The sequence below is a fragment of the Pleurodeles waltl genome, chromosome 3_1 (genome assembly GCF_031143425.1).
Source record: "Pleurodeles waltl isolate 20211129_DDA chromosome 3_1, aPleWal1.hap1.20221129, whole genome shotgun sequence".
Classification (NCBI taxonomy): Eukaryota; Metazoa; Chordata; class Amphibia; order Caudata; family Salamandridae; genus Pleurodeles; species Pleurodeles waltl.
This window is the reverse complement of record NC_090440.1, coordinates 1,988,134,241-1,988,161,542: the sequence shown is the minus strand read 5'-3', so window position 1 is coordinate 1,988,161,542 and position 27,302 is coordinate 1,988,134,241. Positions and strand designations below refer to the sequence as shown.

The window sequence follows — 27,302 nt, the reverse complement described above, 5'->3', positions numbered from 1 at the left end:
CGAAAGCTCTGGAAGTAACGGTAGACTGTCTTTTTTGTGAGTTTACCAACTGTTTCTCTTACTTTTTAAACAAGTTAAAATGTGTTTGTTGCGGTAAACGAGAGCAGGAAAGGAAAGTATGGCTGCCGTTTCTTTACCTGTTTGAACTTTAACTTTCATACTGTAGTCCTCTGTCTGTTTCAGGGGCAGCCAACAGGTAACCTGTGTGTGTGTGTGTGTCTGTGTGTGAGACAGGGCCGGGAAAAGGCAGGCTGAATTTGATTGGTGGCTGATTTCTGATATGCACATTTTTAAAGCATTGTGTCACCCGAGTTCTAGGGAGAACTCTTTCTTGCACAGAAATGCACGCGCATCTGCTGAATGCTATTTTGTGGTCTTATCTATATATTTATATGTTTTTTGACTTGATGCCCAACAGGTGCTTACTGTAGGTAAGAAGGGTTTCCACTTTTTCTGCCTGTGTGAGCTGGAAGTGGTTCAGGCAAGACTATACTTTCAGGGATCATTTCTATAGTTTTTAACTGAGGAAATGTGTTCGAAAGTGTCTGGTCTTCGCTAACCACGAGGAAGAGTTGTAGTGTTTTCTTCTGAGCGCGAAGCCAGTGGACAGTGTTGCATTTGTGCAGCTGCTGTCTGCTATTGATGAACGTTCCTCTCTTCTTTTACGAAGAACTGGAGGAAGGAAACACAAACTGAGTGGTTAGCTTCTTGTTTCAGTTTAAGAGAGTACAGCATTTTAAACTTCTTTTCTTGGATATTTGATGGTTGCCAGATTCTCACTTGACTTGTATTTGCAATCACCTCTTTTGAGCTTTTTGGGGGCTTTCTTTTATAAACTGAGCTTTTCAAACGGTCTTTCTAATCGTAATTTGGTACATTTAAGTAAAGAGGGTCTTTTCAAATGGACCCGGGGAAGGGGAAGATTTACTCACCTTTTACGCAACTCAGCAGGACAACTTGAGGATAAAACGTAGAGAAACAAAGATATTTCTCCTTGTTGCTCCTCAGTTGGGAAGGCGTACGCGTTCCCAGGTTTACTACTCTTAGTAAATCTGGGAATGCATGAAAGAGCATGGGTGGATGCCTAAGATCACCCACTCCCTACCCATGGAACGCCTTCCCGGCAAACAGTAACGCAAGGCAGCGACTTGCGCTGCCATGGGTTACTCTAGATTTATTAAGACATGCAATGCCACGCAAGGTGGCCTTGCGTGGTTTAGTAAACCTCACTGATGCCCTGGTGTTGCCTTACGCTGTGATAACGCAAGCGTTTCATAAATCTGGGCCTCTATGTTTGATCTATTTTTAGAGTTTAGACATCTTCCACACAATTAGTGCCGCTCAGTGGCTTATCGCCCTGTCGAATTGACGTGGGAAAAAGGGGCTTTCTAATGCTAGTTAGTCTTTTTAGACTAAAACCAAGAGTAACACCCTGGTCACAGGTCCTAAAATGTATAAGGCTGTTGAGGATCTTAGACCGATGAGGACAAAGAACGCCGTCTTGGGCATTTGCTAAGGTGTTGCACGGGGACTCGCATAGCACAAAGTAACGTAAGCGTAAAGGATTGCATCTGATTACTTACCATAAAAGCCTGTAGGCGCAGCAGAAAATCATTCAGCTTCCCAGGAACGCTCGCACAACCTCTAGTACATCAAGGGCTAGATGTCTTAGGACATTGGAATTTTTTAAGATTCATTGGGGACAGTGAAGTTGCAACAATCAAATAATGGTTGGAATAAGCCATCTGGTCTAATATTCTAGCAAATGTCGTTTTTTTGGCTTTCCTGTTTAATTTAAAGCATTCTTACCTCATTGAACGAAATGTTGAGCTGTCAGCATAGGCGTCGTTCCTCTGCTGTCACATTAGTTAAATGCCCTGTCCCCTCGCTTTTGTCAATAACTCTCAACAGAAGACGTTTAATGATCCCTTTGGGCCCCTAATAATGTTCTCGTATGCTATATTAGAACACTGCAAGATTGATAGCCTCATGAAGAAAATCGGAATGCCAGCAGCTTTTAAACAGTAGAATAATCCCTGTACCTTGAAAATGGTAAAGCTGCAATGTGTGGAACCCCGGAGGCCGCCATTTTGGAGTTCAAACATGCCCCAATGCCGGGGAAACGAGGTGGGTGGGTTGGCGGCAGAGCGTGAATTGGAGAAGGTTCCGCTCTGGCGGCAGGCCAGTTGAGTGCTTCAAAACTTTGCCTAATCTTGGCTTTATAGGAGCCAGGAGCGTAGCCCGACTGCCTTCCCAGCAATGTCCTTTTTTAAAATAATGAAATAAATAGATAAGTAAATATAAAAACAAAAAACAAAGTAAGACTAAATTGTGGTACCCTCTAGCCTGCTGGAAGAGGGGATGTGGACTGTTTTTCGCCTTCAACTTGAGCCTGTCGTGCTGAAGCAATACTTTAGTTAGCGGCATAGACCACAGCAGCAGTTTTTAAAGTCTGTATCACTTACCATCTGAGAGCTAAGCCAGATGGCAGCAAAAATGCTGTTGTGACATCTTCCTGTGCCACTGGAACAGAGTGGCATAGCGTTATAAAAAGTTTCTGAAGAAAGAAACTGGAACTAGTGGGGCATATTTAAGAGAGGCTTGCACTGCAGTTGCGTGACTTCTAGTGACGCAACAGCGGTCAGACCTTTTAACCATATCTAGGAGATCACGCAAAGCCACTTGGCGTGGCTTTGAATAGTCCCGTAGATAGTGATTAAGGCAAGGCATTGTAAAGCGGTGCGCTGGCTTACTCTGCATTAGGGAGGCGATCCAAGGGCTTTGCAGTGTGTGTTCCAACGCAACACCCATATTGTTAGACGCATCCCCAAATTTACAGAGCCATGTAAATCTGGGAATGCACCAACACCTTACCCCTCCCCAGGGGAGGGTCAGTGAGGAGAAATATCTTTATTTCTCTTTGTTGTTTCCCCTTTCTATGTGTGCTGCGTTTTGCAGCACGCATAGGAAAAGGGAAAAGCCTCCCAAGATTGTTTTTGTGTAGGAAGGTGCCTCTTCCTTCACAAAAACAATTTTGCCTACAACGCAGACAACCTTGCACCATGGTGCAAGGTTGCCGGCGCTGGCTCTAGGCAGTCAAAATGGCTCCAGCGCAGTGGAAAAGGACAGTATTGCCTACATATAACACATTATTGCCCGTTTTCTTTGACACAGGGCACAGCAATGTGACTTGCTGTGCTGCCCTGCGCCAAAATTTCGTAAATCTGCCCCAGTGTTTGTAAGTGTCAGAGAGTTGTTGCAGAAAAGCCCTGATCTGGAAAGGAAGGGCAGAGTTGTATTTATGAAACAACTGTCTTTTGTTGATGGCTGTTCCTTTCTTCATTTGAGGAAGGGCTGGATGACGGATACATTCACTGAAATGTTCGGTTCCTATTCTGAAGAATACTAGGATCAAAATTGGCCCGACAAGGATTCACTCCCCGGTGAACGGAATCTTCTGTACAAGAAAAATAAACCGTGTTTTGGATACTTCTATAATACAGAGATGCCTAAAAGTCATGGGGCCTGGAAAAGCTGCATATGTTCAAAGCGGCTGGTAGGACAAGGTGTTGCTGATGTGAAGGCTTTCTTTGATGTCCAGGTATTCAGAGCTCATCTGAAAGTGGTAGGTTCCGTTGTAACCCGTGGTTCCTGCGGAATGCCATCGCCTTGTAAGGGTCTTACACGTGAACTGGGGGAGAGTTACTTTGTTTGGGGAGACTGATTGAAGACATTGCCATACATTTGATCTGTGGTGCAACTTTTCAAAATGTAAAGGTAGGTTGCTTGCTACACCTTTTGTTTCCATACTTGCAAACCTACCAGGTCGTTTCTCATTCACTAGCAATCAGTATCACGCTTTCGGCACATTGAAAGGTCATAATCTGAACCAAATATTCTGATTGAAAACTGTCTTCCTGCAAAATCCTGTGGAACCTGCCGTTTTGTTTCAAGTTTTCCCCATTTTCCCTTGTGTAAGGCATTGCAGTAGTCCAAATGAGTGCTAATTAATGCTCTGCCTCTTAACATGTAAATCGATTTGCGTCAGGAAGTTGAACATCTCACCAAGATATCTGAGGATGAAACTACCAGAGAAATCCATGTCTTGGCTTGAGCTTCAAAATGAAGGCTGTGAACAAGAATAATTCCCAGTGTTTTCACCACCTACACTTTCAGCACAGTATGATGTGAACTCAGGGGGCAAGTGTGTGCTGCTTTACTTGAACAGAGTAAGCGCTCTGGTGATTCTGTCCGATCTCCAGTAAAATTCACCCACTTCGTGCAGTCTGATAATGCGTAGCCATCTTGAAATGGTAATAATTGTCATTTAGTGCAGTGCCGAAAGCTCTGGAAGTAACGGTAGACTGTCTTTTTTGTGAGTTTACCAACTGTTTCTCTTACTTTTTAAACAAGTTAAAATGTGTTTGTTGCGGTAAACGAGAGCAGGAAAGGAAAGTATGGCTGCCGTTTCTTTACCTGTTTGAACTTTAACTTTCATACTGTAGTCCTCTGTCTGTTTCAGGAGCAGCCAACAGGTAACCTGTGTGTGTGTGTGTGTCTGTGTGTGAGACAGGGCCGGGAAAAGGCAGGCTGAATTTGATTGGTGGCTGATTTCTGATATGCAAATTTTTAAAGCATTGTGTCACCCGAGTTCTAGGGAGAACTCTTTCTTACACAGAAATGCACGCGCATCTGCTGAATGCTATTTTGTGGTCTTATCTATATATTTATATGTTTTTTGACTTGATGCCCAACAGGTGCTTACTGTAGGTAAGAAGGGTTTCCACTTTTTCTGTCTGTGTGAGCTGGAAGTGGTTCAGGCAAGACTATACTTTCAGGGATCATTTCTATAGTTTTTAACTGAGGAAATGTGTTCGAAAGTGTCTGGTCTTCGCTAACCACGAGAGCGCGAAGCCAGTGGACAGTGTTGCATTTGTGCAGCTGCTGTCTGCTATTGATGAACGTTCCTCTCTTCTTTTACGAAGAACTGGAGGAAGGAAACACAAACTGAGTGGTTAGCTTCTTGTTTCAGTTTAAGAGAGTACAGCATTTTAAACTTCTTTTCTTGGATATTTGGGGCCGTATTTATACTCAGTTTGCGCAGAATTTGCGTCGTTTTTTTCGACGCTAAACTAACGCCAACTAACGCCATATTTATACTATGGCGTTAGAGGCGTCTAGCGCCAAAGTTCCCGGAAAGTGCGTCATTTTTTAGCGTGAACCCCTTCCTTGCGTTAATGATATGCAAGGGAGGCGTTCCCGTCTAAAAAATGACTCCCAGGCCTTTACGTGGTATTTATACTCCCGGGCAAAAGAGACGCCCGGGAGTGGGCGTGGCTAAAAACGGCGCATTTGCGCCGCTTTTTAACGCCTGGGTCAGGCATGGCGTTAAGGGACAAGTGGGCTCAAAATGAGCCCAGAGTGCCCTCCCCTGCCCCCAGGGACCCCCCCTGCCACCCTTGCCCACCCCAGGAGGACACCCAAGGACGGAGGGACCCATCCCATGGACATTAAGGTAAGTTCAGGTAAGTATTTTTTTTTTAATTTTTTGTGGCATAGGGGGGCCTGATTTGTGCCCCCCTACATGCCACTATGCCCAATGACCATGCCCAGGGGACAGAAGTCCCCTGGGCATGGCCATTGGGCAAGGGGGCATGACTCCTATCTTTACAATGATAGGAGTCATGTTGATGGGGGATGGGCGTCGAAAAAAAATGGCGCAAGTCGGGTTACGACGATTTTTTCGACGTAACCTGACTTGCCCCATTTTAAGACGCCCATACGCCATTTTCCCCCTACGCCGGCGCTGTCTGGTCTACGTGGTTTTTTCCCACGCAAACCAGGCAGCGCCGGTCTGATTGCGCCGTCTAACGCCATTCCATAAATACGGCGCCCGCATGGCGCTTCAGAATGGCGTTAGACGGCGCAAAATTTTTTGACGCTAAACTGCGTTAGCGCAGTTTAGCGTCAAAAAGTATAAATATGGGCCTTGATGGTTGCCAGATTCTCACTTGACTTGTATTTGCAATCACCTCTTTTGGGCTTTTTTGGGGCTTTCTTTTATAAACTGAGCTTTTCAAACGGTCTTTCTAATCGTAATTTGGTACATTTAAGTAAGGAGGGTCTTTTCAAATGGACCCGGGGAAGGGGAAGATTTACTCACCTCTTACGCAACTCAGCAGGACAACTTGAGGATAAAACGTAGAGAAACAAAGATATTTCTCCTTGTTGCTCCTCAGTTGGGAAGGCGTACGCGTTCCCAGGTTTACTACTCTTAGTAAATCTGGGAATGCATGAAAGAGCATGGGTGGATGCCTAAGATCACCCACTCCCTACCCATGGAACGCCTTCCCGGCAAACAGTAACGCAAGGCAGCGACTTGCGCTGCCATGGGTTACTCTAGATTTATTAAGACATGCAATGCCACGCAAGGTGGCCTTGCGTGGTTTAGTAAACCTCACTGATGCCCTGGTGTTGCCTTACGCTGTGATAACGCAAGCGTTTCATAAATCTGGGCCTCTATGTTTGATCTATTTTTAGAGTTTAGACATCTTCCACACAATTAGTGCCGCTCAGTGGCTTATCGCCCTGTCGAATTGACGTGGGGAAAAGGGGCTTTCTAATGCTAGTTAGTCTTTTTAGACTAAAACCAAGAGTAACACCCTGGTCACAGGTCCTAAAATGTATAAGGCTGTTGAGGATCTTAGACCGATGAGGACAAAGAACGCCGTCTTGGGCATTTGCTAAGGTGTTGCACGGGGACTCGCATAGCACAAAGTAACGTAAGCGTAAAGGATTGCATCTGATTACTTACCATAAAAGCCTGTAGGCGCAGCAGAAAATCATTCAGCTTCCCAGGAACGCTCGCACAACCTCTAGTACATCAAGGGCTAGATGTCTTAGGACATTGGAATTTTTTAAGATTCATTGGGGACAGTGAAGTTGCAACAATCAAATAATGGTTGGAATAAGCCATCTGGTCTAATATTCTAGCAAATGTCGTTTTTTTGGCTTTCCTGTTTAATTTAAAGCATTCTTACCTCATTGAACGAAATGTTGAGCTGTCAGCATAGGCGTCGTTCCTCTGCTGTCACATTAGTTAAATGCCCTGTCCCCTCGCTTTTGTCAATAACTCTCAACAGAAGACGTTTAATGATCCCTTTGGGCCCCTAATAATGTTCTCGTATGCTATATTAGAACACTGCAAGATTGATAGCCTCATGAAGAAAATCGGAATGCCAGCAGCTTTTAAACAGTAGAATAATCCCTGTACCTTGAAAATGGTAAAGCTGCAATGTGTGGAACCCCGGAGGCCGCCATTTTGGAGTTCAAACATGCCCCAATGCCGGGGAAACGAGGTGGGTGGGTTGGCGGCAGAGCGTGAATTGGAGAAGGTTCCGCTCTGGCGGCAGGCCAGTTGAGTGCTTCAAAACTTTGCCTAATCTTGGCTTTATAGGAGCCAGGAGCGTAGCCCGACTGCCTTCCCAGCAATGTCCTTTTTTAAAATAATGAAATAAATAGATAAGTAAATATAAAAACAAAAAACAAAGTAAGACTAAATTGTGGTACCCTCTAGCCTGCTGGAAGAGGGGATGTGGACTGTTTTTCGCCTTCAACTTGAGCCTGTCGTGCTGAAGCAATACTTTAGTTAGCGGCATAGACCACAGCAGCAGTTTTTAAAGTCTGTATCACTTACCATCTGAGAGCTAAGCCAGATGGCAGCAAAAATGCTGTTGTGACATCTTCCTGTGCCACTGGAACAGAGTGGCATAGCGTTATAAAAAGTTTCTGAAGAAAGAAACTGGAACTAGTGGGGCATATTTAAGAGAGGCTTGCACTGCAGTTGCGTGACTTCTAGTGACGCAACAGCGGTCAGACCTTTTAACCATATCTAGGAGATCACGCAAAGCCACTTGGCGTGGCTTTGAATAGTCCCGTAGATAGTGATTAAGGCAAGGCATTGTAAAGCGGTGCGCTGGCTTACTCTGCATTAGGGAGGCGATCCAAGGGCTTTGCAGTGTGTGTTCCAACGCAACACCCATATTGTTAGACGCATCCCCAAATTTACAGAGCCATGTAAATCTGGGAATGCACCAACACCTTACCCCTCCCCAGGGGAGGGTCAGTGAGGAGAAATATCTTTATTTCTCTTTGTTGTTTCCCCTTTCTATGTGTGCTGCGTTTTGCAGCACGCATAGGAAAAGGGAAAAGCCTCCCAAGATTGTTTTTGTGTAGGAAGGTGCCTCTTCCTTCACAAAAACAATTTTGCCTACAACGCAGACAACCTTGCACCATGGTGCAAGGTTGCCGGCGCTGGCTCTAGGCAGTCAAAATGGCTCCAGCGCAGTGGAAAAGGACAGTATTGCATACATATAACACATTATTGCCCGTTTTCTTTGACACAGGGCACAGCAATGTGACTTGCTGTGCTGCCCTGCGCCAAAATTTCGTAAATCTGCCCCAGTGTTTGTAAGTGTCAGAGAGTTGTTGCAGAAAAGCCCTGATCTGGAAAGGAAGGGCAGAGTTGTATTTATGAAACAACTGTCTTTTGTTGATGGCTGTTCCTTTCTTCATTTGAGGAAGGGCTGGATGACGGATACATTCACTGAAATGTTCGGTTCCTATTCTGAAGAATACTAGGATCAAAATTGTCCCGACAAGGATTCACTCCCCGGTGAACGGAATCTTCTGTACAAGAAACATAAACCGTGTTTTGGATACTTCTATAATACAGAGATGCCTAAAAGTCATGGGGCCTGGAAAAGCTGCATATGTTCAAAGCGGCTGGTAGGACAAGGTGTTGCTGATGTGAAGGCTTTCTTTGATGTCCAGGTATTCAGAGCTCATCTGAAAGTGGTAGGTTCCGTTGTAACCCGTGGTTCCTGCGGAATGCCATCGCCTTGTAAGGGTCTTACACGTGAACTGGGGGAGAGTTACTTTGTTTGGGGAGACTGATTGAAGACATTGCCATACATTTGATCTGTGGTGCAACTTTTCAAAATGTAAAGGTAGGTTGCTTGCTACACCTTTTGTTTCCATACTTGCAAACCTACCAGTTCGTTTCTCATTCACTAGCAATCAGTATCACGCTTTCGGCACATTGAAAGGTCATAATCTGAACCAAATATTCTGATTGAAAACTGTCTTCCTGCAAAATCCTGTGGAACCTGCCGTTTTGTTTCAAGTTTTCCCCATTTTCCCTTGTGTAAGGCATTGCAGTAGTCCAAATGAGTGCTAATTAATGCTCTGCCTCTTAACATGTAAATCGATTTGCGTCAGGAAGTTGAACATCTCACCAAGATATCTGAGGATGAAACTACCAGAGAAATCCATGTCTTGGCTTGAGCTTCAAAATGAAGGCTGTGAACAAGAATAATTCCCAGTGTTTTCACCACCTACACTTTCAGCACAGTATGATGTGAACTCAGAGGGCAAGTGTGTGCTGCTTTACTTGAACAGAGTAAGCGCTCTGGTGATTCTGTCCGATCTCCAGTAAAATGCACCCACTTCGTGCAGTCTGATAATGCGTAGCCATCTTGAAATGGTAATAATTGTCATTTAGGCCCATATTTATACTTTTTGACGCTAAACTGCGCTAACGCAGTTTAGCGTCAAAAAGTTTTGCGCCGTCTAACGCCATTCTGAAGCGCCATGCGGGCGCCGTATTTATGGAATGGCGTTAGACGGCGCAATCAGACCGGCGCTGCCTGGTTTGCGTGGGAAAAAACCACGTAGACCAGACAGCGCCGGCGTAGGGGGAAAATGGCGTATGGGCGTCTTAAAATGGGGCAAGTCAGGTTACGTCGAAAAAATCGTCTTAACCCGACTTGCGCCATTTATTTTCGACGCCCATCCCCCATCAACATGACTCCTATCATTGTAAAGATAGGAGTCATGCCCCCTTGCCCAATGGCCATGCCCAGGGGACTTCTGTCCCCTGGGCATGGTCATTGGGCATAGTGGCATGTAGGGGGGCACAAATCAGGCCCCCCTATGCCAAAAAAAATTATGAAAAAAAAAAAAAAAATACTTACCTGAATGTCCCTGGGGTGGGTCCCTCCAGCCTTGGGTGTCCTCCTGGGGTGGGCAAGGGTGGCAGGGGGGGTCCCTGGGGGCAGGGGAGGGCACTCTGGGCTCATTTTGAGCCCACTTGTCCCTTAACGCCATGCCTGACCCAGGCGTTAAAAAGCGGCGCAAATGCGCCGTTTTTAGCCACGCCCACTCCCGGGCGTCACTTTTGCCCGGGAGTATAAATACCACGTAAAGGCCTGGGAGTCATTTTTTAGACGGGAACGCCTCCCTTGCATATCATTAACGCAAGGAAGGGGTTCACGCTAAAAAATGACGCACATTCCGGGAACTTTGGCGCTATTCGCCTCTAACGCCATAGTATAAATATGGCGTTAGTTGGCGTTAGTTTTGCGTCGAAATTGCGTCAAAAAAAACGACGCAATTTCGGCGCAAACGGAGTATAAATATGCCCCTTAGTGCAGTGCCGAAAGCTCTGGAAGTAACGGTAGACTGTCTTTTTTGTGAGTTTACCAACTGTTTCTCTTACTTTTTAAACAAGTTAAAATGTGTTTGTTGCGGTAAACGAGAGCAGGAAAGGAAAGTATGGCTGCCGTTTCTTTACCTGTTTGAACTTTAACTTTCATACTGTAGTCCTCTGTCTGTTTCAGGGGCAGCCAACAGGTAACCTGTGTGTGTGTGTGTGTCTGTGTGTGAGACAGGGCCGGGAAAAGGCAGGCTGAATTTGATTGGTGGCTGATTTCTGATATGCAAATTTTTAAAGCATTGTGTCACCCGAGTTCTAGGGAGAACTCTTTCTTGCACAGAAATGCACGCGCATCTGCTGAATGCTATTTTGTGGTCTTATCTATATATTTATATGTTTTTTGACTTGATGCCCAACAGGTGCTTACTGTAGGTAAGAAGGGTTTCCACTTTTTCTGCCTGTGTGAGCTGGAAGTGGTTCAGGCAAGACTATACTTTCAGGGATCATTTCTATAGTTTTTAACTGAGGAAATGTGTTCGAAAGTGTCTGGTCTTCGCTAACCACGAGGAAGAGTTGTAGTGTTTTCTTCTGAGCGCGAAGCCAGTGGACAGTGTTGCATTTGTGCAGCTGCTGTCTGCTATTGATGAACGTTCCTCTCTTCTTTTACGAAGAACTGGAGGAAGGAAACACAAACTGAGTGGTTAGCTTCTTGTTTCAGTTTAAGAGAGTACAGCATTTTAAACTTCTTTTCTTGGATATTTGATGGTTGCCAGATTCTCACTTGACTTGTATTTGCAATCACCTCTTTTGAGCTTTTTGGGGGCTTTCTTTTATAAACTGAGCTTTTCAAACGGTCTTTCTAATCGTAATTTGGTACATTTAAGTAAAGAGGGTCTTTTCAAATGGACCCGGGGAAGGGGAAGATTTACTCACCTTTTACGCAACTCAGCAGGACAACTTGAGGATAAAACGTAGAGAAACAAAGATATTTCTCCTTGTTGCTCCTCAGTTGGGAAGGCGTACGCGTTCCCAGGTTTACTACTCTTAGTAAATCTGGGAATGCATGAAAGAGCATGGGTGGATGCCTAAGATCACCCACTCCCTACCCATGGAACGCCTTCCCGGCAAACAGTAACGCAAGGCAGCGACTTGCGCTGCCATGGGTTACTCTAGATTTATTAAGACATGCAATGCCACGCAAGGTGGCCTTGCGTGGTTTAGTAAACCTCACTGATGCCCTGGTGTTGCCTTACGCTGTGATAACGCAAGCGTTTCATAAATCTGGGCCTCTATGTTTGATCTATTTTTAGAGTTTAGACATCTTCCACACAATTAGTGCCGCTCAGTGGCTTATCGCCCTGTCGAATTGACGTGGGGAAAAGGGGCTTTCTAATGCTAGTTAGTCTTTTTAGACTAAAACCAAGAGTAACACCCTGGTCACAGGTCCTAAAATGTATAAGGCTGTTGAGGATCTTAGACCGATGAGGACAAAGAACGCCGTCTTGGGCATTTGCTAAGGTGTTGCACGGGGACTCGCATAGCACAAAGTAACGTAAGCGTAAAGGATTGCATCTGATTACTTACCATAAAAGCCTGTAGGCGCAGCAGAAAATCATTCAGCTTCCCAGGAACGCTCGCACAACCTCTAGTACATCAAGGGCTAGATGTCTTAGGACATTGGAATTTTTTAAGATTCATTGGGGACAGTGAAGTTGCAACAATCAAATAATGGTTGGAATAAGCCATCTGGTCTAATATTCTAGCAAATGTCGTTTTTTTGGCTTTCCTGTTTAATTTAAAGCATTCTTACCTCATTGAACGAAATGTTGAGCTGTCAGCATAGGCGTCGTTCCTCTGCTGTCACATTAGTTAAATGCCCTGTCCCCTCGCTTTTGTCAATAACTCTCAACAGAAGACGTTTAATGATCCCTTTGGGCCCCTAATAATGTTCTCGTATGCTATATTAGAACACTGCAAGATTGATAGCCTCATGAAGAAAATCGGAATGCCAGCAGCTTTTAAACAGTAGAATAATCCCTGTACCTTGAAAATGGTAAAGCTGCAATGTGTGGAACCCCGGAGGCCGCCATTTTGGAGTTCAAACATGCCCCAATGCCGGGGAAACGAGGTGGGTGGGTTGGCGGCAGAGCGTGAATTGGAGAAGGTTCCGCTCTGGCGGCAGGCCAGTTGAGTGCTTCAAAACTTTGCCTAATCTTGGCTTTATAGGAGCCAGGAGCGTAGCCCGACTGCCTTCCCAGCAATGTCCTTTTTTAAAATAATGAAATAAATAGATAAGTAAATATAAAAACAAAAAACAAAGTAAGACTAAATTGTGGTACCCTCTAGCCTGCTGGAAGAGGGGATGTGGACTGTTTTTCGCCTTCAACTTGAGCCTGTCGTGCTGAAGCAATACTTTAGTTAGCGGCATAGACCACAGCAGCAGTTTTTAAAGTCTGTATCACTTACCATCTGAGAGCTAAGCCAGATGGCAGCAAAAATGCTGTTGTGACATCTTCCTGTGCCACTGGAACAGAGTGGCATAGCGTTATAAAAAGTTTCTGAAGAAAGAAACTGGAACTAGTGGGGCATATTTAAGAGAGGCTTGCACTGCAGTTGCGTGACTTCTAGTGACGCAACAGCGGTCAGACCTTTTAACCATATCTAGGAGATCACGCAAAGCCACTTGGCGTGGCTTTGAATAGTCCCGTAGATAGTGATTAAGGCAAGGCATTGTAAAGCGGTGCGCTGGCTTACTCTGCATTAGGGAGGCGATCCAAGGGCTTTGCAGTGTGTGTTCCAACGCAACACCCATATTGTTAGACGCATCCCCAAATTTACAGAGCCATGTAAATCTGGGAATGCACCAACACCTTACCCCTCCCCAGGGGAGGGTCAGTGAGGAGAAATATCTTTATTTCTCTTTGTTGTTTCCCCTTTCTATGTGTGCTGCGTTTTGCAGCACGCATAGGAAAAGGGAAAAGCCTCCCAAGATTGTTTTTGTGTAGGAAGGTGCCTCTTCCTTCACAAAAACAATTTTGCCTACAACGCAGACAACCTTGCACCATGGTGCAAGGTTGCCGGCGCTGGCTCTAGGCAGTCAAAATGGCTCCAGCGCAGTGGAAAAGGACAGTATTGCATACATATAACACATTATTGCCCGTTTTCTTTGACACAGGGCACAGCAATGTGACTTGCTGTGCTGCCCTGCGCCAAAATTTCGTAAATCTGCCCCAGTGTTTGTAAGTGTCAGAGAGTTGTTGCAGAAAAGCCCTGATCTGGAAAGGAAGGGCAGAGTTGTATTTATGAAACAACTGTCTTTTGTTGATGGCTGTTCCTTTCTTCATTTGAGGAAGGGCTGGATGACGGATACATTCACTGAAATGTTCGGTTCCTATTCTGAAGAATACTAGGATCAAAATTGTCCCGACAAGGATTCACTCCCCGGTGAACGGAATCTTCTGTACAAGAAAAATAAACCGTGTTTTGGATACTTCTATAATACAGAGATGCCTAAAAGTCATGGGGCCTGGAAAAGCTGCATATGTTCAAAGCGGCTGGTAGGACAAGGTGTTGCTGATGTGAAGGCTTTCTTTGATGTCCAGGTATTCAGAGCTCATCTGAAAGTGGTAGGTTCCGTTGTAACCCGTGGTTCCTGCGGAATGCCATCGCCTTGTAAGGGTCTTACACGTGAACTGGGGGAGAGTTACTTTGTTTGGGGAGACTGATTGAAGACATTGCCATACATTTGATCTGTGGTGCAACTTTTCAAAATGTAAAGGTAGGTTGCTTGCTACACCTTTTGTTTCCATACTTGCAAACCTACCAGGTCGTTTCTCATTCACTAGCAATCAGTATCACGCTTTCGGCACATTGAAAGGTCATAATCTGAACCAAATATTCTGATTGAAAACTGTCTTCCTGCAAAATCCTGTGGAACCTGCCGTTTTGTTTCAAGTTTTCCCCATTTTCCCTTGTGTAAGGCATTGCAGTAGTCCAAATGAGTGCTAATTAATGCTCTGCCTCTTAACATGTAAATCGATTTGCGTCAGGAAGTTGAACATCTCACCAAGATATCTGAGGATGAAACTACCAGAGAAATCCATGTCTTGGCTTGAGCTTCAAAATGAAGGCTGTGAACAAGAATAATTCCCAGTGTTTTCACCACCTACACTTTCAGCACAGTATGATGTGAACTCAGAGGGCAAGTGTGTGCTGCTTTACTTGAACAGAGTAAGCGCTCTGGTGATTCTGTCCGATCTCCAGTAAAATGCACCCACTTCGTGCAGTCTGATAATGCGTAGCCATCTTGAAATGGTAATAATTGTCATTTAGGCCCATATTTATACTTTTTGACGCTAAACTGCGCTAACGCAGTTTAGCGTCAAAAAGTTTTGCGCCGTCTAACGCCATTCTGAAGCGCCATGCGGGCGCCGTATTTATGGAATGGCGTTAGACGGCGCAATCAGACCGGCGCTGCCTGGTTTGCGTGGGAAAAAACCACGTAGACCAGACAGCGCCGGCGTAGGGGGAAAATGGCGTATGGGCGTCTTAAAATGGGGCAAGTCAGGTTACGTCGAAAAAATCGTCTTAACCCGACTTGCGCCATTTATTTTCGACGCCCATCCCCCATCAACATGACTCCTATCATTGTAAAGATAGGAGTCATGCCCCCTTGCCCAATGGCCATGCCCAGGGGACTTCTGTCCCCTGGGCATGGTCATTGGGCATAGTGGCATGTAGGGGGGCACAAATCAGGCCCCCCTATGCCAAAAAAAATTATGAAAAAAAAAAAAAAAATACTTACCTGAATGTCCCTGGGGTGGGTCCCTCCAGCCTTGGGTGTCCTCCTGGGGTGGGCAAGGGTGGCAGGGGGGGTCCCTGGGGGCAGGGGAGGGCACTCTGGGCTCATTTTGAGCCCACTTGTCCCTTAACGCCATGCCTGACCCAGGCGTTAAAAAGCGGCGCAAATGCGCCGTTTTTAGCCACGCCCACTCCCGGGCGTCACTTTTGCCCGGGAGTATAAATACCACGTAAAGGCCTGGGAGTCATTTTTTAGACGGGAACGCCTCCCTTGCATATCATTAACGCAAGGAAGGGGTTCACGCTAAAAAATGACGCACATTCCGGGAACTTTGGCGCTATTCGCCTCTAACGCCATAGTATAAATATGGCGTTAGTTGGCGTTAGTTTTGCGTCGAAATTGCGTCAAAAAAAACGACGCAATTTCGGCGCGAACGGAGTATAAATATGCCCCTTAGTGCAGTGCCGAAAGCTCTGGAAGTAACGGTAGACTGTCTTTTTTGTGAGTTTACCAACTGTTTCTCTTACTTTTTAAACAAGTTAAAATGTGTTTGTTGCGGTAAACGAGAGCAGGAAAGGAAAGTATGGCTGCCGTTTCTTTACCTGTTTGAACTTTAACTTTCATACTGTAGTCCTCTGTCTGTTTCAGGGGCAGCCAACAGGTAACCTGTGTGTGTGTGTGTGTCTGTGTGTGAGACAGGGCCGGGAAAAGGCAGGCTGAATTTGATTGGTGGCTGATTTCTGATATGCAAATTTTTAAAGCATTGTGTCACCCGAGTTCTAGGGAGAACTCTTTCTTGCACAGAAATGCACGCGCATCTGCTGAATGCTATTTTGTGGTCTTATCTATATATTTATATGTTTTTTGACTTGATGCCCAACAGGTGCTTACTGTAGGTAAGAAGGGTTTCCACTTTTTCTGCCTGTGTGAGCTGGAAGTGGTTCAGGCAAGACTATACTTTCAGGGATCATTTCTATAGTTTTTAACTGAGGAAATGTGTTCGAAAGTGTCTGGTCTTCGCTAACCACGAGGAAGAGTTGTAGTGTTTTCTTCTGAGCGCGAAGCCAGTGGACAGTGTTGCATTTGTGCAGCTGCTGTCTGCTATTGATGAACGTTCCTCTCTTCTTTTACGAAGAACTGGAGGAAGGAAACACAAACTGAGTGGTTAGCTTCTTGTTTCAGTTTAAGAGAGTACAGCATTTTAAACTTCTTTTCTTGGATATTTGATGGTTGCCAGATTCTCACTTGACTTGTATTTGCAATCACCTCTTTTGAGCTTTTTGGGGGCTTTCTTTTATAAACTGAGCTTTTCAAACGGTCTTTCTAATCGTAATTTGGTACATTTAAGTAAAGAGGGTCTTTTCAAATGGACCCGGGGAAGGGGAAGATTTACTCACCTTTTACGCAACTCAGCAGGACAACTTGAGGATAAAACGTAGAGAAACAAAGATATTTCTCCTTGTTGCTCCTCAGTTGGGAAGGCGTACGCGTTCCCAGGTTTACTACTCTTAGTAAATCTGGGAATGCATGAAAGAGCATGGGTGGATGCCTAAGATCACCCACTCCCTACCCATGGAACGCCTTCCCGGCAAACAGTAACGCAAGGCAGCGACTTGCGCTGCCATGGGTTACTCTAGATTTATTAAGACATGCAATGCCACGCAAGGTGGCCTTGCGTGGTTTAGTAAACCTCACTGATGCCCTGGTGTTGCCTTACGCTGTGATAACGCAAGCGTTTCATAAATCTGGGCCTCTATGTTTGATCTATTTTTAGAGTTTAGACATCTTCCACACAATTAGTGCCGCTCAGTGGCTTATCGCCCTGTCGAATTGACGTGGGGAAAAGGGGCTTTCTAATGCTAGTTAGTCTTTTTAGACTAAAACCAAGAGTAACACCCTGGTCACAGGTCCTAAAATGTATAAGGCTGTTGAGGATCTTAGACCGATGAGGACAAAGAACGCCGTCTTGGGCATTTGCTAAGGTGTTGCACGGGGACTCGCATAGCACAAAGTAACGTAAGCGTAAAGGATTGCATCTGATTACTTACCATAAAAGCCTGTAGGCGCAGCAGAAAATCATTCAGCTTCCCAGGAACGCTCGCACAACCTCTAGTACATCAAGGGCTAGATGTCTTAGGACATTGGAATTTTTTAAGATTCATTGGGGACAGTGAAGTTGCAACAATCAAATAATGGTTGGAATAAGCCATCTGGTCTAATATTCTAGCAAATGTCGTTTTTTTGGCTTTCCTGTTTAATTTATAGCATTCTTACCTCATTGAACGAAATGTTGAGCTGTCAGCATAGGCGTCGTTCCTCTGCTGTCACATTAGTTAAATGCCCTGTCCCCTCGCTTTTGTCAATAACTCTCAACAGAAGACGTTTAATGATCCCTTTGGGCCCCTAATAATGTTCTCGTATGCTATATTAGAACACTGCAAGATTGATAGCCTCATGAAGAAAATCGGAATGCCAGCAGCTTTTAAACAGTAGAATAATCCCTGTACCTTGAAAATGGTAAAGCTGCAATGTGTGGAACCCCGGAGGCCGCCATTTTGGAGTTCAAACATGCCCCAATGCCGGGGAAACGAGGTGGGTGGGTTGGCGGCAGAGCGTGAATTGGAGAAGGTTCCGCTCTGGCGGCAGGCCAGTTGAGTGCTTCAAAACTTTGCCTAATCTTGGCTTTATAGGAGCCAGGAGCGTAGCCCGACTGCCTTCCCAGCAATGTCCTTTTTTAAAATAATGAAATAAATAGATAAGTAAATATAAAAACAAAAAACAAAGTAAGACTAAATTGTGGTACCCTCTAGCCTGCTGGAAGAGGGGATGTGGACTGTTTTTCGCCTTCAACTTGAGCCTGTCGTGCTGAAGCAATACTTTAGTTAGCGGCATAGACCACAGCAGCAGTTTTTAAAGTCTGTATCACTTACCATCTGAGAGCTAAGCCAGATGGCAGCAAAAATGCTGTTGTGACATCTTCCTGTGCCACTGGAACAGAGTGGCATAGCGTTATAAAAAGTTTCTGAAGAAAGAAACTGGAACTAGTGGGGCATATTTAAGAGAGGCTTGCACTGCAGTTGCGTGACTTCTAGTGACGCAACAGCGGTCAGACCTTTTAACCATATCTAGGAGATCACGCAAAGCCACTTGGCGTGGCTTTGAATAGTCCCGTAGATAGTGATTAAGGCAAGGCATTGTAAAGCGGTGCGCTGGCTTACTCTGCATTAGGGAGGCGATCCAAGGGCTTTGCAGTGTGTGTTCCAACGCAACACCCATATTGTTAGACGCATCCCCAAATTTACAGAGCCATGTAAATCTGGGAATGCACCAACACCTTACCCCTCCCCAGGGGAGGGTCAGTGAGGAGAAATATCTTTATTTCTCTTTGTTGTTTCCCCTTTCTATGTGTGCTGCGTTTTGCAGCACGCATAGGAAAAGGGAAAAGCCTCCCAAGATTGTTTTTGTGTAGGAAGGTGCCTCTTCCTTCACAAAAACAATTTTGCCTACAACGCAGACAACCTTGCACCATGGTGCAAGGTTGCCGGCGCTGGCTCTAGGCAGTCAAAATGGCTCCAGCGCAGTGGAAAAGGACAGTATTGCATACATATAACACATTATTGCCCGTTTTCTTTGACACAGGGCACAGCAATGTGACTTGCTGTGCTGCCCTGCGCCAAAATTTCGTAAATCTGCCCCAGTGTTTGTAAGTGTCAGAGAGTTGTTGCAGAAAAGCCCTGATCTGGAAAGGAAGGGCAGAGTTGTATTTATGAAACAACTGTCTTTTGTTGATGGCTGTTCCTTTCTTCATTTGAGGAAGGGCTGGATGACGGATACATTCACTGAAATGTTCGGTTCCTATTCTGAAGAATACTAGGATCAAAATTGGCCCGACAAGGATTCACTCCCCGGTGAACGGAATCTTCTGTACAAGAAAAATAAACCGTGTTTTGGATACTTCTATAATACAGAGATGCCTAAAAGTCATGGGGCCTGGATAAGCTGCATATGTTCAAAGCGGCTGGTAGGACAAGGTGTTGCTGATGTGAAGGCTTTCTTTGATGTCCAGGTATTCAGAGCTCATCTGAAAGTGGTAGGTTCCGTTGTAACCCGTGGTTCCTGCGGAATGCCATCGCCTTGTAAGGGTCTTACACGTGAACTGGGGGAGAGTTACTTTGTTTGGGGAGACTGATTGAAGACATTGCCATACATTTGATCTGTGGTGCAACTTTTCAAAATGTAAAGGTAGGTTGCTTGCTACACCTTTTGTTTCCATACTTGCAAACCTACCAGGTCGTTTCTCATTCACTAGCAATCAGTATCACGCTTTCGGCACATTGAAAGGTCATAATCTGAACCAAATATTCTGATTGAAAACTGTCTTCCTGCAAAATCCTGTGGAACCTGCCGTTTTGTTTCAAGTTTTCCCCATTTTCCCTTGTGTAAGGCATTGCAGTAGTCCAAATGAGTGCTAATTAATGCTCTGCCTCTTAACATGTAAATCGATTTGCGTCAGGAAGTTGAACATCTCACCAAGATATCTGAGGATGAAACTACCAGAGAAATCCATGTCTTGGCTTGAGCTTCAAAATGAAGGCTGTGAACAAGAATAATTCCCAGTGTTTTCACCACCTACACTTTCAGCACAGTATGATGTGAACTCAGGGGGCAAGTGTGTGCTGCTTTACTTGAACAGAGTAAGCGCTCTGGTGATTCTGTCCGATCTCCAGTAAAATTCACCCACTTCGTGCAGTCTGATAATGCGTAGCCATCTTGAAATGGTAATAATTGTCATTTAGTGCAGTGCCGAAAGCTCTGGAAGTAACGGTAGACTGTCTTTTTTGTGAGTTTACCAACTGTTTCTCTTACTTTTTAAACAAGTTAAAATGTGTTTGTTGCGGTAAACGAGAGCAGGAAAGGAAAGTATGGCTGCCGTTTCTTTACCTGTTTGAACTTTAACTTTCATACTGTAGTCCTCTGTCTGTTTCAGGAGCAGCCAACAGGTAACCTGTGTGTGTGTGTGTGTCTGTGTGTGAGACAGGGCCGGGAAAAGGCAGGCTGAATTTGATTGGTGGCTGATTTCTGATATGCAAATTTTTAAAGCATTGTGTCACCCGAGTTCTAGGGAGAACTCTTTCTTACACAGAAATGCACGCGCATCTGCTGAATGCTATTTTGTGGTCTTATCTATATATTTATATGTTTTTTGACTTGATGCCCAACAGGTGCTTACTGTAGGTAAGAAGGGTTTCCACTTTTTCTGTCTGTGTGAGCTGGAAGTGGTTCAGGCAAGACTATACTTTCAGGGATCATTTCTATAGTTTTTAACTGAGGAAATGTGTTCGAAAGTGTTTGGTCTTCGCTAACCACGAGAGCGCGAAGCCAGTGGACAGTGTTGCATTTGTGCAGCTGCTGTCTGCTATTGATGAACGTTCCTCTCTTCTGTTACGAAGAACTGGAGGAAGGAAACACAAACTGAGTGGTTAGCTTCTTGTTTCAGTTTAAGAGAGTACAGCATTTTAAACTTCTTTTCTTGGATATTTGGGGCCGTATTTCACTAACGCCAACTAACGCCATATTTATACTATGGCGTTAGAGGCGTCTAGCGCCAAAGTTCCCGGAATGTGCGTCATTTTTTAGCGTGAACCCCTTCCTTGCGTTAATGATATGCAAGGGAGGCGTTCCCGTCTAAAAAATGACTCCCAGGCCTTTACGTGGTATTTATACTCCCGGGCAAAAGAGACGCCCGGGAGTGGGCGTGGCTAAAAACGGCGCATTTGCGCCGCTTTTTAACGCCTGGGTCAGGCATGGCGTTAAGGGACAAGTGGGCTCAAAATGAGCCCAGAGTGCCCTCCCCTGCCCCCAGGGACCCCCCCTGCCACCCTTGCCCACCCCAGGAGGACACCCAAGGACGGAGGGACCCATCCCATGGACATTAAGGTAAGTTCAGGTAAGTATTTTTTTTTTAATTTTTTGTGGCATAGGGGGGCCTGATTTGTGCCCCCCTACTTGCCACTATGCCCAATGACCATGCCCAGGGGACAGAAGTCCCCTGGGCATGGCCATTGGGCAAGGGGGCATGACTCCTATCTTTACAATGATAGGAGTCATGTTGATGGGGGATGGGCGTCGAAAAAAAATGGCGCAAGTCGGGTTACGACGATTTTTTCGACGTAACCTGACTTGCCCCATTTTAAGACGCCCATACGCCATTTTCCCCCTACGCCGGCGCTGTCTGGTCTACGTGGTTTTTTCCCACGCAAACCAGGCAGCGCCGGTCTGATTGCGCCGTCTAACGCCATTCCATAAATACGGCGCCCGCATGGCGCTTCAGAATGGCGTTAGACGGCGCAAAATTTTTTGACGCTAAACTGCGTTAGCGCAGTTTAGCGTCAAAAAGTATAAATATGGGCCTTGATGGTTGCCAGATTCTCACTTGACTTGTATTTGCAATCACCTCTTTTGGGCTTTTTTGGGGCTTTCTTTTATAAACTGAGCTTTTCAAACGGTCTTTCTAATCGTAATTTGGTACATTTAAGTAAGGAGGGTCTTTTCAAATGGACCCGGGGAAGGGGAAGATTTACTCACCTCTTACGCAACTCAGCAGGACAACTTGAGGATAAAACGTAGAGAAACAAAGATATTTCTCCTTGTTGCTCCTCAGTTGGGAAGGCGTACGCGTTCCCAGGTTTACTACTCTTAGTAAATCTGGGAATGCATGAAAGAGCATGGGTGGATGCCTAAGATCACCCACTCCCTACCCATGGAACGCCTTCCCGGCAAACAGTAACGCAAGGCAGCGACTTGCGCTGCCATGGGTTACTCTAGATTTATTAAGACATGCAATGCCACGCAAGGTGGCCTTGCGTGGTTTAGTAAACCTCACTGATGCCCTGGTGTTGCCTTACGCTGTGATAACGCAAGCGTTTCATAAATCTGGGCCTCTATGTTTGATCTATTTTTAGAGTTTAGACATCTTCCACACAATTAGTGCCGCTCAGTGGCTTATCGCCCTGTCGAATTGACGTGGGGAAAAGGGGCTTTCTAATGCTAGTTAGTCTTTTTAGACTAAAACCAAGAGTAACACCCTGGTCACAGGTCCTAAAATGTATAAGGCTGTTGAGGATCTTAGACCGATGAGGACAAAGAACGCCGTCTTGGGCATTTGCTAAGGTGTTGCACGGGGACTCGCATAGCACAAAGTAACGTAAGCGTAAAGGATTGCATCTGATTACTTACCATAAAAGCCTGTAGGCGCAGCAGAAAATCATTCAGCTTCCCAGGAACGCTCGCACAACCTCTAGTACATCAAGGGCTAGATGTCTTAGGACATTGGAATTTTTTAAGATTCATTGGGGACAGTGAAGTTGCAACAATCAAATAATGGTTGGAATAAGCCATCTGGTCTAATATTCTAGCAAATGTCGTTTTTTTGGCTTTCCTGTTTAATTTAAAGCATTCTTACCTCATTGAACGAAATGTTGAGCTGTCAGCATAGGCGTCGTTCCTCTGCTGTCACATTAGTTAAATGCCCTGTCCCCTCGCTTTTGTCAATAACTCTCAACAGAAGACGTTTAATGATCCCTTTGGGCCCCTAATAATGTTCTCGTATGCTATATTAGAACACTGCAAGATTGATAGCCTCATGAAGAAAATCGGAATGCCAGCAGCTTTTAAACAGTAGAATAATCCCTGTACCTTGAAAATGGTAAAGCTGCAATGTGTGGAACCCCGGAGGCCGCCATTTTGGAGTTCAAACATGCCCCAATGCCGGGGAAACGAGGTGGGTGGGTTGGCGGCAGAGCGTGAATTGGAGAAGGTTCCGCTCTGGCGGCAGGCCAGTTGAGTGCTTCAAAACTTTGCCTAATCTTGGCTTTATAGGAGCCAGGAGCGTAGCCCGACTGCCTTCCCAGCAATGTCCTTTTTTAAAATAATGAAATAAATAGATAAGTAAATATAAAAACAAAAAACAAAGTAAGACTAAATTGTGGTACCCTCTAGCCTGCTGGAAGAGGGGATGTGGACTGTTTTTCGCCTTCAACTTGAGCCTGTCGTGCTGAAGCAATACTTTAGTTAGCGGCATAGACCACAGCAGCAGTTTTTAAAGTCTGTATCACTTACCATCTGAGAGCTAAGCCAGATGGCAGCAAAAATGCTGTTGTGACATCTTCCTGTGCCACTGGAACAGAGTGGCATAGCGTTATAAAAAGTTTCTGAAGAAAGAAACTGGAACTAGTGGGGCATATTTAAGAGAGGCTTGCACTGCAGTTGCGTGACTTCTAGTGACGCAACAGCGGTCAGACCTTTTAACCATATCTAGGAGATCACGCAAAGCCACTTGGCGTGGCTTTGAATAGTCCCGTAGATAGTGATTAAGGCAAGGCATTGTAAAGCGGTGCGCTGGCTTACTCTGCATTAGGGAGGCGATCCAAGGGCTTTGCAGTGTGTGTTCCAACGCAACACCCATGTTGTTAGACGCATCCCCAAATTTACAGAGCCATGTAAATCTGGGAATGCACCAACACCTTACCCCTCCCCAGGGGAGGGTCAGTGAGGAGAAATATCTTTATTTCTCTTTGTTGTTTCCCCTTTCTATGTGTGCTGCGTTTTGCAGCACGCATAGGAAAAGGGAAAAGCCTCCCAAGATTGTTTTTGTGTAGGAAGGTGCCTCTTCCTTCACAAAAACAATTTTGCCTACAACGCAGACAACCTTGCACCATGGTGCAAGGTTGCCGGCGCTGGCTCTAGGCAGTCAAAATGGCTCCAGCGCAGTGGAAAAGGACAGTATTGCATACATATAACACATTATTGCCCGTTTTCTTTGACACAGGGCACAGCAATGTGACTTGCTGTGCTGCCCTGCGCCAAAATGTCGTAAATCTGCCCCAGTGTTTGTAAGTGTCAGAGAGTTGTTGCAGAAAAGCCCTGATCTGGAAAGGAAGGGCAGAGTTGTATTTATGAAACAACTGTCTTTTGTTGATGGCTGTTCCTTTCTTCATTTGAGGAAGGGCTGGATGACGGATACATTCACTGAAATGTTCGGTTCCTATTCTGAAGAATACTAGGATCAAAATTGTCCCGACAAGGATTCACTCCCCGGTGAACGGAATCTTCTGTACAAGAAAAATAAACCGTGTTTTGGATACTTCTATAATACAGAGATGCCTAAAAGTCATGGGGCCTGGAAAAGCTGCATATGTTCAAAGCGGCTGGTAGGACAAGGTGTTGCTGATGTGAAGGCTTTCTTTGATGTCCAGGTATTCAGAGCTCATCTGAAAGTGGTAGGTTCCGTTGTAACCCGTGGTTCCTGCGGAATGCCATCGCCTTGTAAGGGTCTTACACGTGAACTGGGGGAGAGTTACTTTGTTTGGGGAGACTGATTGAAGACATTGCCATACATTTGATCTGTGGTGCAACTTTTCAAAATGTAAAGGTAGGTTGCTTGCTACACCTTTTGTTTCCATACTTGCAAACCTACCAGGTCGTTTCTCATTCACTAGCAATCAGTATCACGCTTTCGGCACATTGAAAGGTCATAATCTGAACCAAATATTCTGATTGAAAACTGTCTTCCTGCAAAATCCTGTGGAACCTGCCGTTTTGTTTCAAGTTTTCCCCATTTTCCCTTGTGTAAGGCATTGCAGTAGTCCAAATGAGTGCTAATTAATGCTCTGCCTCTTAACATGTAAATCGATTTGCGTCAGGAAGTTGAACATCTCACCAAGATATCTGAGGATGAAACTACCAGAGAAATCCATGTCTTGGCTTGAGCTTCAAAATGAAGGCTGTGAACAAGAATAATTCCCAGTGTTTTCACCACCTACACTTTCAGCACAGTATGATGTGAACTCAGAGGGCAAGTGTGTGCTGCTTTACTTGAACAGAGTAAGCGCTCTGGTGATTCTGTCCGATCTCCAGTAAAATGCACCCACTTCGTGCAGTCTGATAATGCGTAGCCATCTTGAAATGGTAATAATTGTCATTTAGGCCCATATTTATACTTTTTGACGCTAAACTGCGCTAACGCAGTTTAGCGTCAAAAAGTTTTGCGCCGTCTAACGCCATTCTGAAGCGCCATGCGGGCGCCGTATTTATGGAATGGCGTTAGACGGCGCAATCAGACCGGCGCTGCCTGGTTTGCGTGGGAAAAAACCACGTAGACCAGACAGCGCCGGCGTAGGGGGAAAATGGCGTATGGGCGTCTTAAAATGGGGCAAGTCAGGTTACGTCGAAAAAATCGTCTTAACCCGACTTGCGCCATTTATTTTCGACGCCCATCCCCCATCAACATGACTCCTATCATTGTAAAGATAGGAGTCATGCCCCCTTGCCCAATGGCCATGCCCAGGGGACTTCTGTCCCCTGGGCATGGTCATTGGGCATAGTGGCATGTAGGGGGGCACAAATCAGGCCCCCCTATGCCAAAAAAAATTATGAAAAAAAAAAAAAAAAATACTTACCTGAATGTCCCTGGGGTGGGTCCCTCCAGCCTTGGGTGTCCTCCTGGGGTGGGCAAGGGTGGCAGGGGGGGTCCCTGGGGGCAGGGGAGGGCACTCTGGGCTCATTTTGAGCCCACTTGTCCCTTAACGCCATGCCTGACCCAGGCGTTAAAAAGCGGCGCAAATGCGCCGTTTTTAGCCACGCCCACTCCCGGGCGTCACTTTTGCCCGGGAGTATAAATACCACGTAAAGGCCTGGGAGTCATTTTTTAGACGGGAACGCCTCCCTTGCATATCATTAACGCAAGGAAGGGGTTCACGCTAAAAAATGACGCACATTCCGGGAACTTTGGCGCTATTCGCCTCTAACGCCATAGTATAAATATGGCGTTAGTTGGCGTTAGTTTTGCGTCGAAATTGCGTCAAAAAAAACGACGCAATTTCGGCGCAAACGGAGTATAAATATGCCCCTTAGTGCAGTGCCGAAAGCTCTGGAAGTAACGGTAGACTGTCTTTTTTGTGAGTTTACCAACTGTTTCTCTTACTTTTTAAACAAGTTAAAATGTGTTTGTTGCGGTAAACGAGAGCAGGAAAGGAAAGTATGGCTGCCGTTTCTTTACCTGTTTGAACTTTAACTTTCATACTGTAGTCCTCTGTCTGTTTCAGGGGCAGCCAACAGGTAACCTGTGTGTGTGTGTGTGTCTGTGTGTGAGACAGGGCCGGGAAAAGGCAGGCTGAATTTGATTGGTGGCTGATTTCTGATATGCAAATTTTTAAAGCATTGTGTCACCCGAGTTCTAGGGAGAACTCTTTCTTGCACAGAAATGCACGCGCATCTGCTGAATGCTATTTTGTGGTCTTATCTATATATTTATATGTTTTTTGACTTGATGCCCAACAGGTGCTTACTGTAGGTAAGAAGGGTTTCCACTTTTTCTGTCTGTGTGAGCTGGAAGTGGTTCAGGCAAGACTATACTTTCAGGGATCATTTCTATAGTTTTTAACTGATGAAATGTGTTCGAAAGTGTCTGGTCTTCGCTAACCACGAGGAAGAGTTGTAGTGTTTTCTTCTGAGCGCGAAGCCAGTGGACAGTGTTGCATTTGTGCAGCTGCTGTCTGCTATTGATGAACGTTCCTCTCTTCTTTTACGAAGAACTGGAGGAAGGAAACACAAACTGAGTGGTTAGCTTCTTGTTTCAGTTTAAGAGAGTACAGCATTTTAAACTTTTTTTCTTGGATATTTGATGGTTGCCAGATTCTCACTTGACTTGTATTTGCAATCACCTCTTTTGAGCTTTTTGGGGGCTTTCTTTTATAAACTGAGCTTTTCAAACGGTCTTTCTAATCGTAATTTGGTACATTTAAGTAAAGAGGGTCTTTTCAAATGGACCCGGGGAAGGGGAAGATTTACTCACCTTTTACGCAACTCAGCAGGACAACTTGAGGATAAAAAGTAGAGAAACAAAGATATTTCTCCTTGTTGCTCCTCAGTTGGGAAGGCGTACGCGTTCCCAGGTTTACTACTCTTAGTAAATCTGGGAATGCATGAAAGAGCATGGGTGGATGCCTA

General features: G+C 45.2%; 4 non-coding genes and 2 pseudogenes across 4 annotated transcripts; all 6 read left to right on the top strand.

Moving 5' to 3' along the window:
* The first annotated feature begins 483 nt into the window (after positions 1 to 483).
* LOC138286052 (small nucleolar RNA U3) lies at positions 484 to 701 on the top strand. Its single transcript, XR_011201748.1, has one exon. It is a non-coding gene; the product is annotated as a small nucleolar RNA U3 (small nucleolar RNA).
* Positions 702 to 4,822: 4,121 nt separating this feature from the next.
* Positions 4,823 to 5,016, top strand: LOC138286188 (small nucleolar RNA U3; annotated as a pseudogene).
* Positions 5,017 to 10,979: 5,963 nt separating this feature from the next.
* Positions 10,980 to 11,197, top strand: LOC138286051 (small nucleolar RNA U3). Its single transcript, XR_011201747.1, has one exon. It is a non-coding gene; the product is annotated as a small nucleolar RNA U3 (small nucleolar RNA).
* A 5,047-nt stretch (positions 11,198 to 16,244) lies between these two features.
* On the top strand, positions 16,245 to 16,462 carry LOC138286050 (small nucleolar RNA U3). The gene has a single exon (XR_011201746.1). It is a non-coding gene; the product is annotated as a small nucleolar RNA U3 (small nucleolar RNA).
* A 4,121-nt stretch (positions 16,463 to 20,583) lies between these two features.
* LOC138286199 (small nucleolar RNA U3) lies at positions 20,584 to 20,777 on the top strand (annotated as a pseudogene).
* Positions 20,778 to 26,698: 5,921 nt separating this feature from the next.
* LOC138285994 (small nucleolar RNA U3) lies at positions 26,699 to 26,916 on the top strand. The gene has a single exon (XR_011201694.1). It is a non-coding gene; the product is annotated as a small nucleolar RNA U3 (small nucleolar RNA).
* The last annotated feature ends 386 nt before the right edge of the window (positions 26,917 to 27,302 follow it).